The sequence below is a fragment of the Triticum aestivum genome, chromosome 2B (genome assembly GCF_018294505.1).
Source record: "Triticum aestivum cultivar Chinese Spring chromosome 2B, IWGSC CS RefSeq v2.1, whole genome shotgun sequence".
NCBI lineage: Eukaryota > Viridiplantae > Streptophyta > Magnoliopsida > Poales > Poaceae > Triticum > Triticum aestivum.
Genome location: NC_057798.1, coordinates 737,158,467 through 737,172,580, shown reverse-complemented (window position 1 = coordinate 737,172,580; position 14,114 = coordinate 737,158,467).

Sequence of the window (14,114 nt, the reverse complement as noted above, 5' to 3'; positions counted from 1 at the left end):
GATTGAGGATCTACAAGGTGTCGTTTGTGAGGGTGTCGTGCCAGAGCGAGCCGGTGGAGTCTTCGTCGACCGAACCCAACTGCAAGAGGAGAAAAGCAGATGGCCTGACGATGCTTCTTCGCCATCCTCTCCCCCGTTGTTCACATCGTCTCACGGGGCGGTTGTCTGCCGCCGAGGAATAGGAGGGGACTACCCCCCCCCCCAGCCCAATAGTCGGACAGGTTGTGAATTGTCAGGAGGAGCTTAGGGTTGTCAGTATTTGCAGGTTGTGAATTGTGTTTTATGTTGTGTATTTTAAGAGTACTTTCAGATATGTCTTTTGAATTTCAGATTTGCAGTATTGAGCATATGAAGTATTTTATGAATTCTAGAGATATATTTTTAGCACTTAAAAAATGTAGTTTCATAGGAGTATAACAGTGTAGACAATGTGATTCTCAGAGAAGAAACTGCAAGTTTCAGTTTCAGATAAAAAACTGCAAGTTCAGTTTCAGATAAAAAACTGCAAGTTCAGTTTCAGATAAAAAACTGCAAGTTCAGTTTCAGATAAGAAACTGCAACTTGCAGAGGCAGAGCATTTATATTAACACGGCCTTTTCAAACAGGGTTAACATCATGTTGGAAGTTTTATTCATGGTCAAAAATGGAACTACCAGCCAGTTAACATCATGCTGATCAACATTCATGCATAACACATCTTCATATGATGCACAGTCAAAAAGATATGCTATTTTCAAAATGACCACACAATGTCGAGTGTGGAAACACAAAGAAAACAAAGGACAAAGTTTTGGCAAGTGTTGGACGTGGTGTGCGTACATGACAATGGGGACCCACATGTCAATAAAGGCAGAGGCAAAAAAATTGGAGATATTTTCCCTGCACAGGTGGAATCGAACCCGGGCGGAACAGCTGTCGGCTAGTGTCACTTGGCCACTAGGCTAGTTTAGTAGTTTTGTTAATAATAAGGTACTTCCTAAGGTGGTCGAATCCCCTCCTGTGCCTTTGTGCGCTCGCCGCGACGCCGTTGTCTGCCGTTGTGAACATGCTAAACAAATGAGAGGAATCTGGAGAGGACTGTACGTGTAGAGGCGGACAGTCGGGACCCACTGATATGTCTCCAACGTATCTATAATTTATGAAGCATTCATGCTATATTATTATCTGTTTTGAATGATTATGGGCTTTATTATACACTTTTATATTACTTTTGGGACTAAACTATTAACCAGAGGCCCAGCCCATATTGCTGTTTTATTGCCTGTTTCAGTATTTCGAAGAAAAGGAATATAAACGGAGTCCAAACGGAATGAAACCTTCGGCATCGTGATTTTTTGGAAGAATATCATCCTGGAGGCTAGGAGATCAAGTCAGAAGATCCTCGAGGAGCCCAGGAGATAGGGGGTGCCCCCCCCCCCTACAGGGTGCGGCCCCCTGTCTCGTGGACCCCTCGAGCACCCCCCGACCAACTTCTTTCGCCTATATAAGCCTGCGTACCCTAAAAACATTGAAAATCAAGATGGATCGGGTGTTCCGCCGCCGCAAGCCTCTGTAGCCACCAAAAACCTCTCGGGAGCCCTTCCCAGCACCCTGCCGGAGGGGGGATCCATCACCGGTAGCCATCTTCATCATCCCGGCGCTATCCATGACGAGGAGGGAGTAGTTCAACCTCGGGGCAGATGGTATGTACCACTAGATATGTGTTTGATCTCTCTCTCGTGTTCTCTCTCGTGTTCCCTCTATGGCACGATCTTGATGTATCCGAGCTTTGCTATTGTAGTTGGATCTTATGATGTTTCTCCCCCTCAACTCTCTTGTGATGAATTGAGTTTCCCCTTTGAAGTTATATTATCGGATTGAGTCTTTTATGAGAACACTTGATGTATGTCTTGGCGTGCTTATCTGTGGTGACAATGGGATATCATGTGCCTCTTGATGTGTGTTTTGGTGACCAACTTGCGTGTTCCGCCCATGAACCTATGCATAGGGGTTGGCACACGATCTTGACTCTCTGGTAGAAACTTTGGGGCACTCTTTGAAGTACTTTGTGTTGGTTGAATAGATGAATCTGAGATTATGTGATGCATATCGTATAATCATGCCCACGGATACTTGAGGTGACAATGGAGTATCTAGGTGACATTAGGGTTTTGGTTGATTTGTGTCTTAAGGTGTTATTCTAGTATGAACTCTTGAATAGATCGATCCGAAAGAATAACTTTGAGGTGGTTTCGTACCCTACCATAATCTCTTCGTTTGTTCTCCGCTATTAGTGTCTTTGGAGTGACTCTTTGTTGCATGTTGAGAGATTGTTATATGATCTATCTATGTTATTATTGTTGAGAGAACTTGCACTAGTGAAAGTATGAACCCTAGGCCTTGTTTCCTATCATTGCAATACCGTTTACGCTCACTTTTATCATTAGTTACCTTGCTGTTTTTATTATTTCAGATTACAAAAACCTATATCTACTATTTATTTTGCACTTGTATCTTCATCTCTTCGCCGAACTAGTGCACCTATATAATTTACCATTGTATTGAGTGTGTTGGGGACACAAGAGACTCTTTGTTATTTGGTTGCAGGGTTGTTTGAGATAGACCATCTTCATCCTACGCCTCCTACGGATTGATAAACCTTAGGTCATCCACTTGAGGGAAATTTGCTACTGTCCTACAAACCTGTGCACTTGCAAGCCCAACAACGTCTACAAGAAGAAGGTTGTGTAGTAGACATCAAGCTATTTTCTGGCGCCGTTGCCATGGAGGTTAGCGCTTGAAGGTATATCTTTAGATCTTGCAATCGAATCTTTTTGTTTCTTGTTTTATCACTAGTTTAGTTTATAAAAGAAAACTACCAAAAAAATGTTAAGTTTGTCTCATACGCTTCGTCTTTTTAATATCTTTCGTGAGTATGATGGAAAGGAAAATTATGCTCAAGTGCTAAAATAAGAATGCATTAAAATGCTTGATACTAAATCTTTGAATGATGAGCATGATTGCGATATTATTAGTATAAACTCCTTGAATATACATAATACTAATGATGATTGCACTAGTTATAATGAAAATATCTCTTACGAGCATGTCAACTTTTGTGGAGTGCATGTTTGCATGAACACACCAAATAGAGAAGATATATATTGCAAGAGGCATAAGCATTTAGAAACTAAATGGTTGCAAGAAAGGCTAGGTGTGAGTGCTGAAAATTTAAAATTCCTTTGCCGTACTTGTGAACTTTGCAATGAACGTGGTCATTTACATCTCCAATGCAAATTGTTTCATGACTGAATCGTGTCCAAAAATTGTGATGATTTGATTTCCCTTGCACATTATAATGAACTTAGTTTGCTTTTGGGTTATGAAGAGTTGAAACGTTTACTTAAGGACCTTCCAAAATTTGCCCATAAGAAATTCCTTGATATTGATCTAGAAAAGATTTATTTGTTTTGTGCAGAGAATTGCATTGAAAATCCTTATATTGCCAATTACCTAAAGAAAAGAAAGCAAACAGAAGATGATGAGAATACTAATAAAAGGGAAGAGACTTCCCAATATCCTCCTATTATTTCTTATGATGAATCAGGTGTCGAGGAGGAGCTTTCTATCCAACCAATCTCGTCAATAAGGAGCTCAAAGAGGAAGGTTGAACCCACACATAATGTGAAGAAGAAAAGGAAAAGAAGGGGCAACAAAGGTAAAAAGGTATCCCTCCCAAATGATGTTGCTCCTACTACTCATTGTGATGATGATAATTGCTTTACTATTGGTGCTATCCATATTTTTAAAGATGAGAGTGATTATGCTTATGATGTGAAAGGGCCCAAGCTTGGGGAAGCTATGTTTGATGAGTATGAAATATCTGAGAATATATTTGCTGAAATTAATGTTTGTCCCAAGCTTGGGGATGCTACGTTTAGTGAAGATGATATCTTTAGCATCCCAAGTTTTGATATGCAAAGTTGTTATGATGATATCATGCGTCCTACCTATGATGATTATATTGATGAAAGTGGGTTCGGAAGAGTGTCAACTTTAGGAAATAGTGATCCCACTATTTTGGAGGATGTTGAATTTTATTGTGATGAATATGAAAGTGGATTTGGAAGAGTGTCAACTTTATTTAGTGATTCCACTATCTTGGGAGAGGTTTCAATCGATTATGATGAGAACGAAGTTGCTACTTATGATGATTATTGTGATGAAACTTATGTTATAAAAAGTAGTGATGATTATATTTATAAAACTTGTCATGATTATGATTACCGTTTTTCTGAACATTACTCTTTTAATGTGGAAACAATTTTTAGTGTTCAAGTCTCTTATGATACTCTCATTATTCCAAATGAGAAAATTTTTGCTTATGTGGAGAGTAGTAAATTTTCTATGCTTGTAGATCATGAAAAGAATCCTTTAGGTGCTGGTTATATTGTTGAATTCATTCATGATGCTACTGAAAATTATTATGAGGGAGGAACATATGCTTGTAGGAATTACAATAATATCAAGTTTCCTCTCTATGTGTTGAAAATCTTGAAGTTATGCTTGTTGTGCCTTCCTATGCTAGTTGATTATTGTTCTCATAAGTTGTTTGCTCACAAAATCCCTATGCATAGGAAGTGGGTTATACTTAAATGTGTTAGTCATATTCTTCATGATGCTCTCTTTATGTTTCAATTCTCATCTTTTATGTGAGCATCATTGCCATCATCATGCCTAGCTAAAAAGGCATTAAAGAAAAGTGCTTGTTGGGGGACAACCCAATATTTATCCTTAATGTTTTTGTGTGTTCAGATGATTATTCTACTGTAGTAATCATGTTTTATAGCTTTTGTTTCAATAAATTGCCAAGTAAAACCTTTGGGAAGACTTGGGTGAAGTTTATGTGATCTTGCTGTAAAAAACAGAAACTTTTGTGCTCACGAGAATAGCTGCCATGTTTTACTGGAGAGTGCTTTTATGTTGATTCTTTTTTAAGATGATTAATAGACAAATTCCTCAGGTCCAGCAATTTATTTCATAATTGTTTGAGTTCCAGAAGTATACGTTTGATACAGATTACTACAGACTGTTCTGTTTTTGATAGATTCTGTTTTCATTGTGTTGTTTGCTTATTTTGATGAATCTATGGCTAGTATGTGTTGGAGTACAGTAGATATTACACCAATATGAATTTAGAATGAGTTCATTACAGTACCTAAGTGGTGGATTTATTTTCTTACAGTACCTAGTTTTGTTTTGAGTTTTATGTGGTTGAAGTTTTCAAGTTTTGGGTAAAAGATTCGATGGACTATGGAATAAAGAGTGGCAAGAGCCTAAGCTTGGGGATGCCCAAGGCACCCCAAGGTGATATTCAAGGACAACCAAGAGCCTAAGCTTGGGGATGCCCCGGATGGCATCCCCTCTTTCGTCCTCCTTCATCGGTAACTTTACTTGGAGCTATATTTTTATTCACCACATGATATGTGTTTTGCTTGGAGCGTCATTTTATTTTGCTAGTTTTTGCTTTCTGTTAGTTAGAATAATGTTTTGCATCTTTAGTTTCAATAAAAAAGTCAAGGATAGCCTTTGCCATGCTTATTTTGCTAGTATACATGTTGCTGTTTGAAAACAGAAAGTGTACCGATGTTGCAAAAATTCCCTAGAAAAGTCAGAGAATGGTATAATGTTGAATATTTTTGCATATTAAGCTCTAATAAATTTATTACAGTGGGAATTTTAGTTCATAATTTTTGGAGTCAGGGAAGTATTGTTACTCTTGCATTCTTTACATATTGTACTGTTTTGGCAGATTGTTGTTATGGTTGCATTGTTTGCATATGTTTGCTTGTTTAATGATTCTATTTGAGGATAGGAGTATTAAATATGCAGAGACATTTAGTATTCAATGTTGAATAATAATTTAAGTGATTTGTTACAGTAGAAAATGATAAGGTTTTGCATTGGTTTATACTAACCTATCTCACAAGTTCTTGTTGAGTTTGTTGTGAATGAAGCTTTTGATAAAAAGAAGAGAAACCATGATATAAAAGGAATTAAGGAGACACAAAAGCTCAAGCTTGGGGATGCGCAAGGAACCCCAAGATATTATTTCAAGAAGTCTCAAGCATCTAAGCTTGGGGATGCCCCGGTAGGCATCCCACCTTTCTTCTTCAACCACTATCGGTTAGTATCGGTTGAGCCTAAGTTTTTGCTTCTTCACATGAGTTGTGCTATCCTTGCGTCGTCATTTTATTTTGTTTTGCTTGCTGTTTGAATAAAATAACAAAATCTGAAATTCTTTAATGAGAGAGAGAGTCTTCACATAGTTGCATAATTATTTAGGTACTCATTGATCTTCACTTATATCTTTTTGGAGTAACTTTTCATTTACTCGTGTGCTTCATTTATATCCTATGAGTAAATTGTTGAATGAGTTGATTGTCATAAATCTGAAATTATATATGTCACTTTCGCTTATCCCATGGGGAGTAATGACTTCACATCTAAGAAGTAGAGGTTGTAAATTTATTGACGGTTAGCAAACATTGTTTTGGTCATTTGAACAATTCATGAAAGAATATTGAAGGAAGAGAGATTTCACATATAAATATATTATCATAGACATCTTTTATAATTGTGAGCACTCATTAAGTATGACATGCTAAAGAGTTGATGTTGGACAAGGAAGACAACGTAATGGGATATGTTTTCTCGCATCTCAGTTAAAGTATATTGTCATGGATCATTCAAACATGTCGAGCTTGCCTTTCCCCCTCATGCTAGCCAAAAATTCCTAGCACCAAGTAGAGATACTACTTGTGCTTCCAAATATCCTTAAACCCAGTTTTTGCCATGAGAGTCCACCATACCTACCTACGGATTGAGTAAGATCCTTCAAGTAAGTTGTCATCGGTGCAAGCAATAAAAATTGCTCTCTAAATATGCATGACTTATTAGTGTGGAGAAAATAAGCTTTGTACGAACTTGTTATGGAAGTAATAAAAGTGACGGACTGCATAATAAAGGTCCATATACAAGGGGCAATATAAAGTGACGTTCTTTCGCATTAAGATTTTGTGTATCCAACCCTAAAAGCGCATGGCAACCTCTGCTTCCCTCTGTGAAGGGCCTATGTTTTACTTTATATCTTTTACTTTATGCAAGAGTCAAGGTGATCTCCACCTTTCCCTTTTTCATTTTATCCTTTGGCAAGCACTTTGTGTTAGGGTGATCCTGATATATATATCCAATTGGATGTACGTTAGCATGAACTATTATTGTTGACATCACTCAAAGGTGAATACGTTTGGAGGCAACATTATAAGCCCCAATCTTTCTCTGTGTCTGATTAAAACTTCATAACCACAAGTATTGAGTGAGTGTTAGCAATTGTAGAAGACTATATGATAGTTGAGTATGTGAAGTTTGCTAAACCAAAGCTCTGACATAGACTCTTACTGAAAGTAAGATGAATTGCAGTTGTTTGATGACTAAGAATGAAGTTTGCTAGTTTTCAAGAAAGTTTATGGTCTATGCTTTGACATGTGAATTGCTTGTTACTTTATCGTGAAAAGTTTTGTGAGATGAATTATTGTTATAACATATAATGATGCTAGTAAAGGTGATTGAAATTATCATTGATAAAACTTGTGCACCTTCTAGCATTCACACTTCATAAATTCTTTCTTTTATCATTTACTTACTCGAGGACGAGTAGGAATTAAGCTTGGAGATGCTAATACGTCACCAACGTATCTATAATTTATGAAGCATCCATGCTATATTATTATCTGTTTTGAATGATTATGGGTTTTATTATACACTTTTATATTACTTTTGGGACTAAACTATTAACCGGAGACCCAGCCCATATTGCTGTTTTATTGCCTGTTTCACTATTTCGAAGAAAAGGAATATCAAACGGAGTCCAAACGGAATGAAACCTCCGGCATCGTGATTTTTTGGAAGAATATCATCCTGGAGGCTTGGAGATCAAGTCAGAAGATCCTCGAGGAGCCCAGGAGATAGGGGGCGCCCCCCCTCCCTACAGGGCGCGACCCCCTGTCTCGTGGTCCCCTCGAGCACCCCCCGACCGACTTCTTTCGCCTATATACCTACGTACACTAAAAACATTGAAAATCAAGATAGATCGGGAGTTCCGCCGTCGCAAGCCTCTGTAGCCACCAAAAACCTCTCGGGAGCCCTTCCCGGCACCCTACCGGAGGGGGGATCCATCACCAGTAGCCATCTTCATCATCCCCGCGCTATCCATGACGAGGAGGGAGTAGTTCACCCTCGAGGCTGAGGGTATGTACCAGTAGCTATGTGTTTGATCTCTCTCTCTCTCGTGTTCCCTCTATGGCACGATCTTGATGTATCCCGAGCTTTGCTATTGTAGTTGGATCTTATGATGTTTCTCCCCCTCTACTCTCTTGTGATGAATTGAGTTTCCCCTTTGAAGTTATCTTATCGGATTGAGTCTTTTATGAGAACACTTGATGTATGTCTTGTTGTGCTTATCTGTGGTGACAATGGGATATCATGTGCCTCTTGATGTATGTTTTTTAGGTGCTTCAACGTAGTTACTATAGAAGATAAATTCACAACGAAGCCGGGAAGCTGGCAGGTATCATTTATTATCACTGGGGCAACAAGTATCAGCTGGGTTTTGGGCTGCCCCGTCTAGGTTTTCTTATTTAACATGTGCAGCCCATGACCTCGGATGGGAGGTCCATAAGCCTGTTTGTATTTTCTTGAGGGCCGTCATGTATCGACCGGCCTATGGACCTCCCATCTGAGGTTTTATTTTTCCTGAAACATCGGCAGCCCAATTTATGTTTTTTTTTTGAAAAAAACGAAGAGGTCTGTTCTATTTTTCTATATAAGAATAGGAACACCTGGTCCAACTTATGTTTCCCTTCTAACTATATTATATATATTTAAATTATTTTATATGTTATTATATATTATTTTTATTGTCATCATATATTTAATAGATACTTACATATGTAAGAAAACAATATCCGACATCTTATTAACTTATAAAAATAATTTCTTAACAATAAAATCCTAGATTGTTTTGGCACGAAAATCTTAGTGATTGTGTACAAAAGCTTGGTAAGATTTAAGGACAAATGTAATAATAAATCACTTATTATTTAAATATATTTATAACAAAATGCTCAGCCCATGTTTATTTTTTGATAACATTGCTGGCCCAGCCCAACATTATAATTAGAATCAATCCAGCAAAATCGTGTATTTCAAGAAAGTGCAAATGGCTTGTAATTTGTTAGGAAAAAAATAAATGGGCCGCATGGACGCTACATTATCTGTTCACCCAGCCCAACTAATGGACTGTAATTCAAAAAAAAATTCAAATTGACTGTAAATTCTGGGCCAATAGGTCGAAGCCAACGCAAGTCGTTGTCAACTTAGTCAACAAATGATTTTGACATCGTTAGCCGTTACATCCAACGACCGGCATCCATCTTAAATCTCTCGTCTTCTTCCTCCAGTGCCGCCGGGACCATCTCCCGCCTCCTGCTGCTAGCATCTCTGCTTAGCACTCTTTGCTGTGAAGCGCTACTCCATCGTTGGCTAGACCATCCCTCCACCCCTCCACACCTCCTGTTCTTCTCTACCGACTACCGAACCACACCGCACCAGAACCAGTTAACCCTCGTACACCTCTCCGTCTGCGAGTCTACTCCCGCATCTTCCCATCTCCGGCTCGTTGTTGTCCGAGGCCTCACCGTCGTCCACCACCTTGGATGCGCTCGGCGTGGCGTGGTCAATGAATGACACCATCGGAAGTAGACTATGCGTGGAGAGGCTGACAGCTGGGTCCACGGCCGCACACAAGGAAATGCCTCCTTATTACATGCAAAATAATGATTCCTTCACCTGACATCTGGGACCCACCGGAAGGGCCTCTGTATTTCGTGAAAAAAACATGCCCCCCGCTGACAGGTTGAACCCACCAGCTATCTTCGCGCGCAAGGAATTGCCTCTTTATTACGCACAAAAAAATGAATACTCCCCCTGCCAGCTGGGACCCTCCTTGGTGGGAGGCTGACTTGTGGGCCTACTAAGTTAACGGGGGTGGAGGGCTTTGTCAACTTAGTCAATATGAATGATTCTACCTCTAGTGACCGTACGATGTCCATCCAACCGCCGTAGTGCTTCTTCAACCTTTGGTCTTCTTGCTCCAGTCGCCCAAAGCAGCGCCAGTCGTGCCGCATGCTCCTGCCTCCCGTGGCCGGCTGTGCTGCCATGGAGGCCTCACCGCCCCTACTATTCCCACTGCTGGCCAGGCCCTACGGCGACGGCAGCCTCACACCGCAGGCGAACCAGTGAACCCTCATACTCCTCTCCGCACGGGCTTTCACTGTCGCGTCTTCCCCGGCTCCGCGTCGTCCCCTTCGTAGGCCTCGCCATCGTCCACCGCCCTGGTGCTCTCGGGGCGGCGTGGTCAACGTGGTCAAGGAACAACTTCCATCGGAAGAATACTGTACGTGGAGAGGCTGACAGTTGGGTGCACGGCGACCGCAAGGAAGTGCCTCCTTATTATGCGTAAAATAATTATTCCTCCACCTGACAGGGGACCCACCGGACGGGCCACCGTATTTTGTGATAAAAATGTTTTCCCCTTGACTGTTGGGACCCACCAGCTACATCTTCGCACGCAAGAAAGTGCGTCCGAGCAAAAAAATGATTCGCCCCCCTGACTGCTCGGACCCACCAGGTACATCTTCGCAGCAAGGAAGTGCCTGACAGTCAGGACCCACCTGATCGAAGCGTACGTAGCATTATCATTCTGGTCGTAAACGTGTACGTACATACTGGTCGATGTAGAGGCACGCATGTGTCGTAGTAGAGGCGCGCATGTAGCATGTACACATATGTATAGCGGCTAGTTTGCAAGAAAGAAAATACAGCCACGTAGGTACATACAGGCGGGGTCTCGAAGGCTCACTCGCGCATACATACGACCAAGGCTCGTGTACATGGCTGGGTCGGAACGGAGAATCTGGATCGTCATCGTGTTCATGGGGAGGCAATGAAATGTCTCGTGTTCATCGGGAGACAACAGAATGCGTCGTGTTCATGGGGAGGCAATGGAACACGTGGGAGCCAACCGGCTTGAACGGAACAGCCGATGGAAACAAGGCCTGGCGTACCGCAGAACAGAGGAAACGGCCTTGTGTTCGACAGACCACATTCAAAACGGGATCCTGTTCATCGGGAGGGGTCTGGCATACCGCAAAACAGAGGAAACGGACTTGTGTTGGACCTCCTACGATCGAAACGGGGTCTTGTTGATCGGAAGGGGTGTGGCGTACCGCAAAATAGAGGAAACGGACTTGTGTTGGAGTGCTACGGTCGAAACGGGGGTCCTGTTCATCGGAAGGAGTGTGGCGTACCACAAAACGGGACTCCACGGGATACTGTTCATCTCCACCGTCGACCTCCTCCAACCTATACGGGCCACTGTTCATCCACCGTCGACCTCCTCCAGCCTTCACCTGCGACTGTTCATCCATGGGCTCCTGTTCATCCAGCCTCCACCGCGCGCTACTCCACCGGCTACTGTTCAACCACCCCTCTCCACGGGGTCCTGTTCAACCACCCCTTCATGGGCTACTGTTCATCCACCCCTCCACCGTCTACTGTTTATCCAGCCCTTCACGGGGTCGTCCTGTTCATCAAGCCCTCCACAGGGTCCTATTCATCCAGGCCTCCACAGGGTCCTGTTCATCCAACCCCAACCGGCTCGATCGATCGGGGTCCTGTTCATCCAGAGGCAACATCACGGGGTCCTATTCATCCACCCCCACCGGGAACTGTTCATCCAACCCCCCCCCCAGCAATGCTCACTGTTCATCCAGAGGCAGCATCAATCGACTTCAGTTAGCAACAGTAGCGAAAGAATCGCTCGATCGCTCGGGTTCAGTAACGCATAACCTGCAGTGCAATCGCTCGGGTTTAGTTAGGCGACGCCTCGCTCAGGTTCAGTTAGAGCCTAACGCCGACCCACGCGCGTACGATATGATAGAAACGCGCATCGCTCGGTCCCCCGACCACCCATCATAACCGGGAACTCCCCGATATTTTCCTTGCCCTCGTTTCTACCATGGTTTTTTCCTCATGGACGACCCAAAGAATGTCATGCAGCTGCATCTCCAGCCCGCCCAGGATGAAAAACCCATTTTCTATCATGATTTTTTGTCATAGAAGTAGAAGCCCACCACATCTATGATGATACCGGGTTTTGTCACAATTATCATCATAGAAGTGTCATAAGTATGACATATTTTTTTCGTTCGACCCAAAATGTCACGGATGTGTCTTTTTTTGTAGTGGCAATGGTGGCAGTATTTGGACCGCAATACTTGCGAACACCCAATACGGAAGACACTGCTCGAATCCTAGCACATAATGCAGCAAGAGGATTTCCTGGAATGCTTGGAAGCATCAACTGCATGCATTGGAAATGGAAGAACTGTCCATTTGCTTGGCAGGGGGTGTACAAAGGTGCCAAAAGCGGTTGCAGTGTGGTACTTGAGGTAGTGGCCACACATGACCTCTGAATTTGGCACTCTTTCTTTGGGATGCCAAGAACTCACAATGACATCAACGTCCTGCGGTGCTCCCCAGTCTTTACCAAGCTTGTTGAAGTCATTCTCCTCCGGTGAACTTCGAGGTCAATGGGCGGCAGTACAAGGGGTACTATCTAGCTGATGGCATCTATCCGAAATGGTCGACATTTGTGAAGACCATCTCAAACCCTGTGCCAGGAGGCAAGAACGTCTGGTTTGTGAAGGATGTCGAGTGGACATTTGGTGTGCTCCAATTTCGATTTGCTGTTGTCCGGTTCCCTGCTCTGACCTGGTCGAAAGATCAAATGTGGGAGATCTGACTTGCTGTGTCATCTTGCACAACATGATCATTGAGAGCGAGCAGGAAGAGCCAGTGTTTGACACTGAACCATATTACAGGCAAGGTCCTCTTGCTCAAGTTGATCACCAGCTACCGGCAAACTGGACTGACTACCTCAATATGCGTCAAGAGATCCGAGACCCACAGGTGCATCAAGAACTGGAACATGATCTGGTGAAGCACCTATGGAGGCTCAAGGGCGAGGCCAAGGCGATGCGGGAATGACGTGTGATCAAACTTGAGTTTTTATTTGTTAAACTATATAATTTGTATTGAACTATTTGATTTATGCGATGAAACACATCGAAACACGTCGAACCATGCCGAACTATGTGACGGACTAATTGATTTCTATTTGTATGCGAAAAATCACGCTGAAACGCACCGAATATGGTCCAATTCACGCAGATATCGGGCCATTTTTGGACACAATTGGGCCGAAATCGGCGCCTGGGGGCGATCTAGGGGACGACGACTGGGTGTCTAACCGCCCCCAACACCGAGTTTACCGCCGGCTCACCCCCAGGCCACTCTTTTTCGACGCGCTGGGGTGCCGAACAGCTGGAGATGCTCTAACATGCGTTTGTCTGTTGGCGCATGCCCAACCCCGGCACAATGGCCCAAAGAACACAGATTTGCACTACAATATCTAAAATTAATCATGCAAGGCAGACATGGATGGATAGGTAAGATCATATTACTGCAATATTTGAACTGGCTGATACCCCTCCGTCCCAAAATAGTTGTCTCAAGTTAGTGCAGACGCTTATTTTGGACGGAGTGAGTATTAACATGCTAGAACCATGAGTAGCAAAAAAAAATGTAACCATGTTTTGAAAAATCCCAAACTAGCTTCGTCCTATCATTGTTTGACTCTTCATGAGAAGACATCTACATCAATTATATGCAAACTATAAGTGATCTAACATCAATGAAGACTTCTGAAATTATATATCCGACATACTCCCTCCGTCCCAACGACTAGCTAAATTGTTGTATGTGCAGGACCATGAAAAAATAGAAGTAGCACAACGGTACAGAAATATACACTGGGGAAATAGATAATCATTGTCTAGTGCATGTAGTTCAAAATCTACTTGTACGCGATTCTAAAAAAAAAAATCTACTTGTACGCATCGATTCCATCTTGCTCCCTTTCAATCAGAGGTAGGGCCTAACTAGATGTTGAT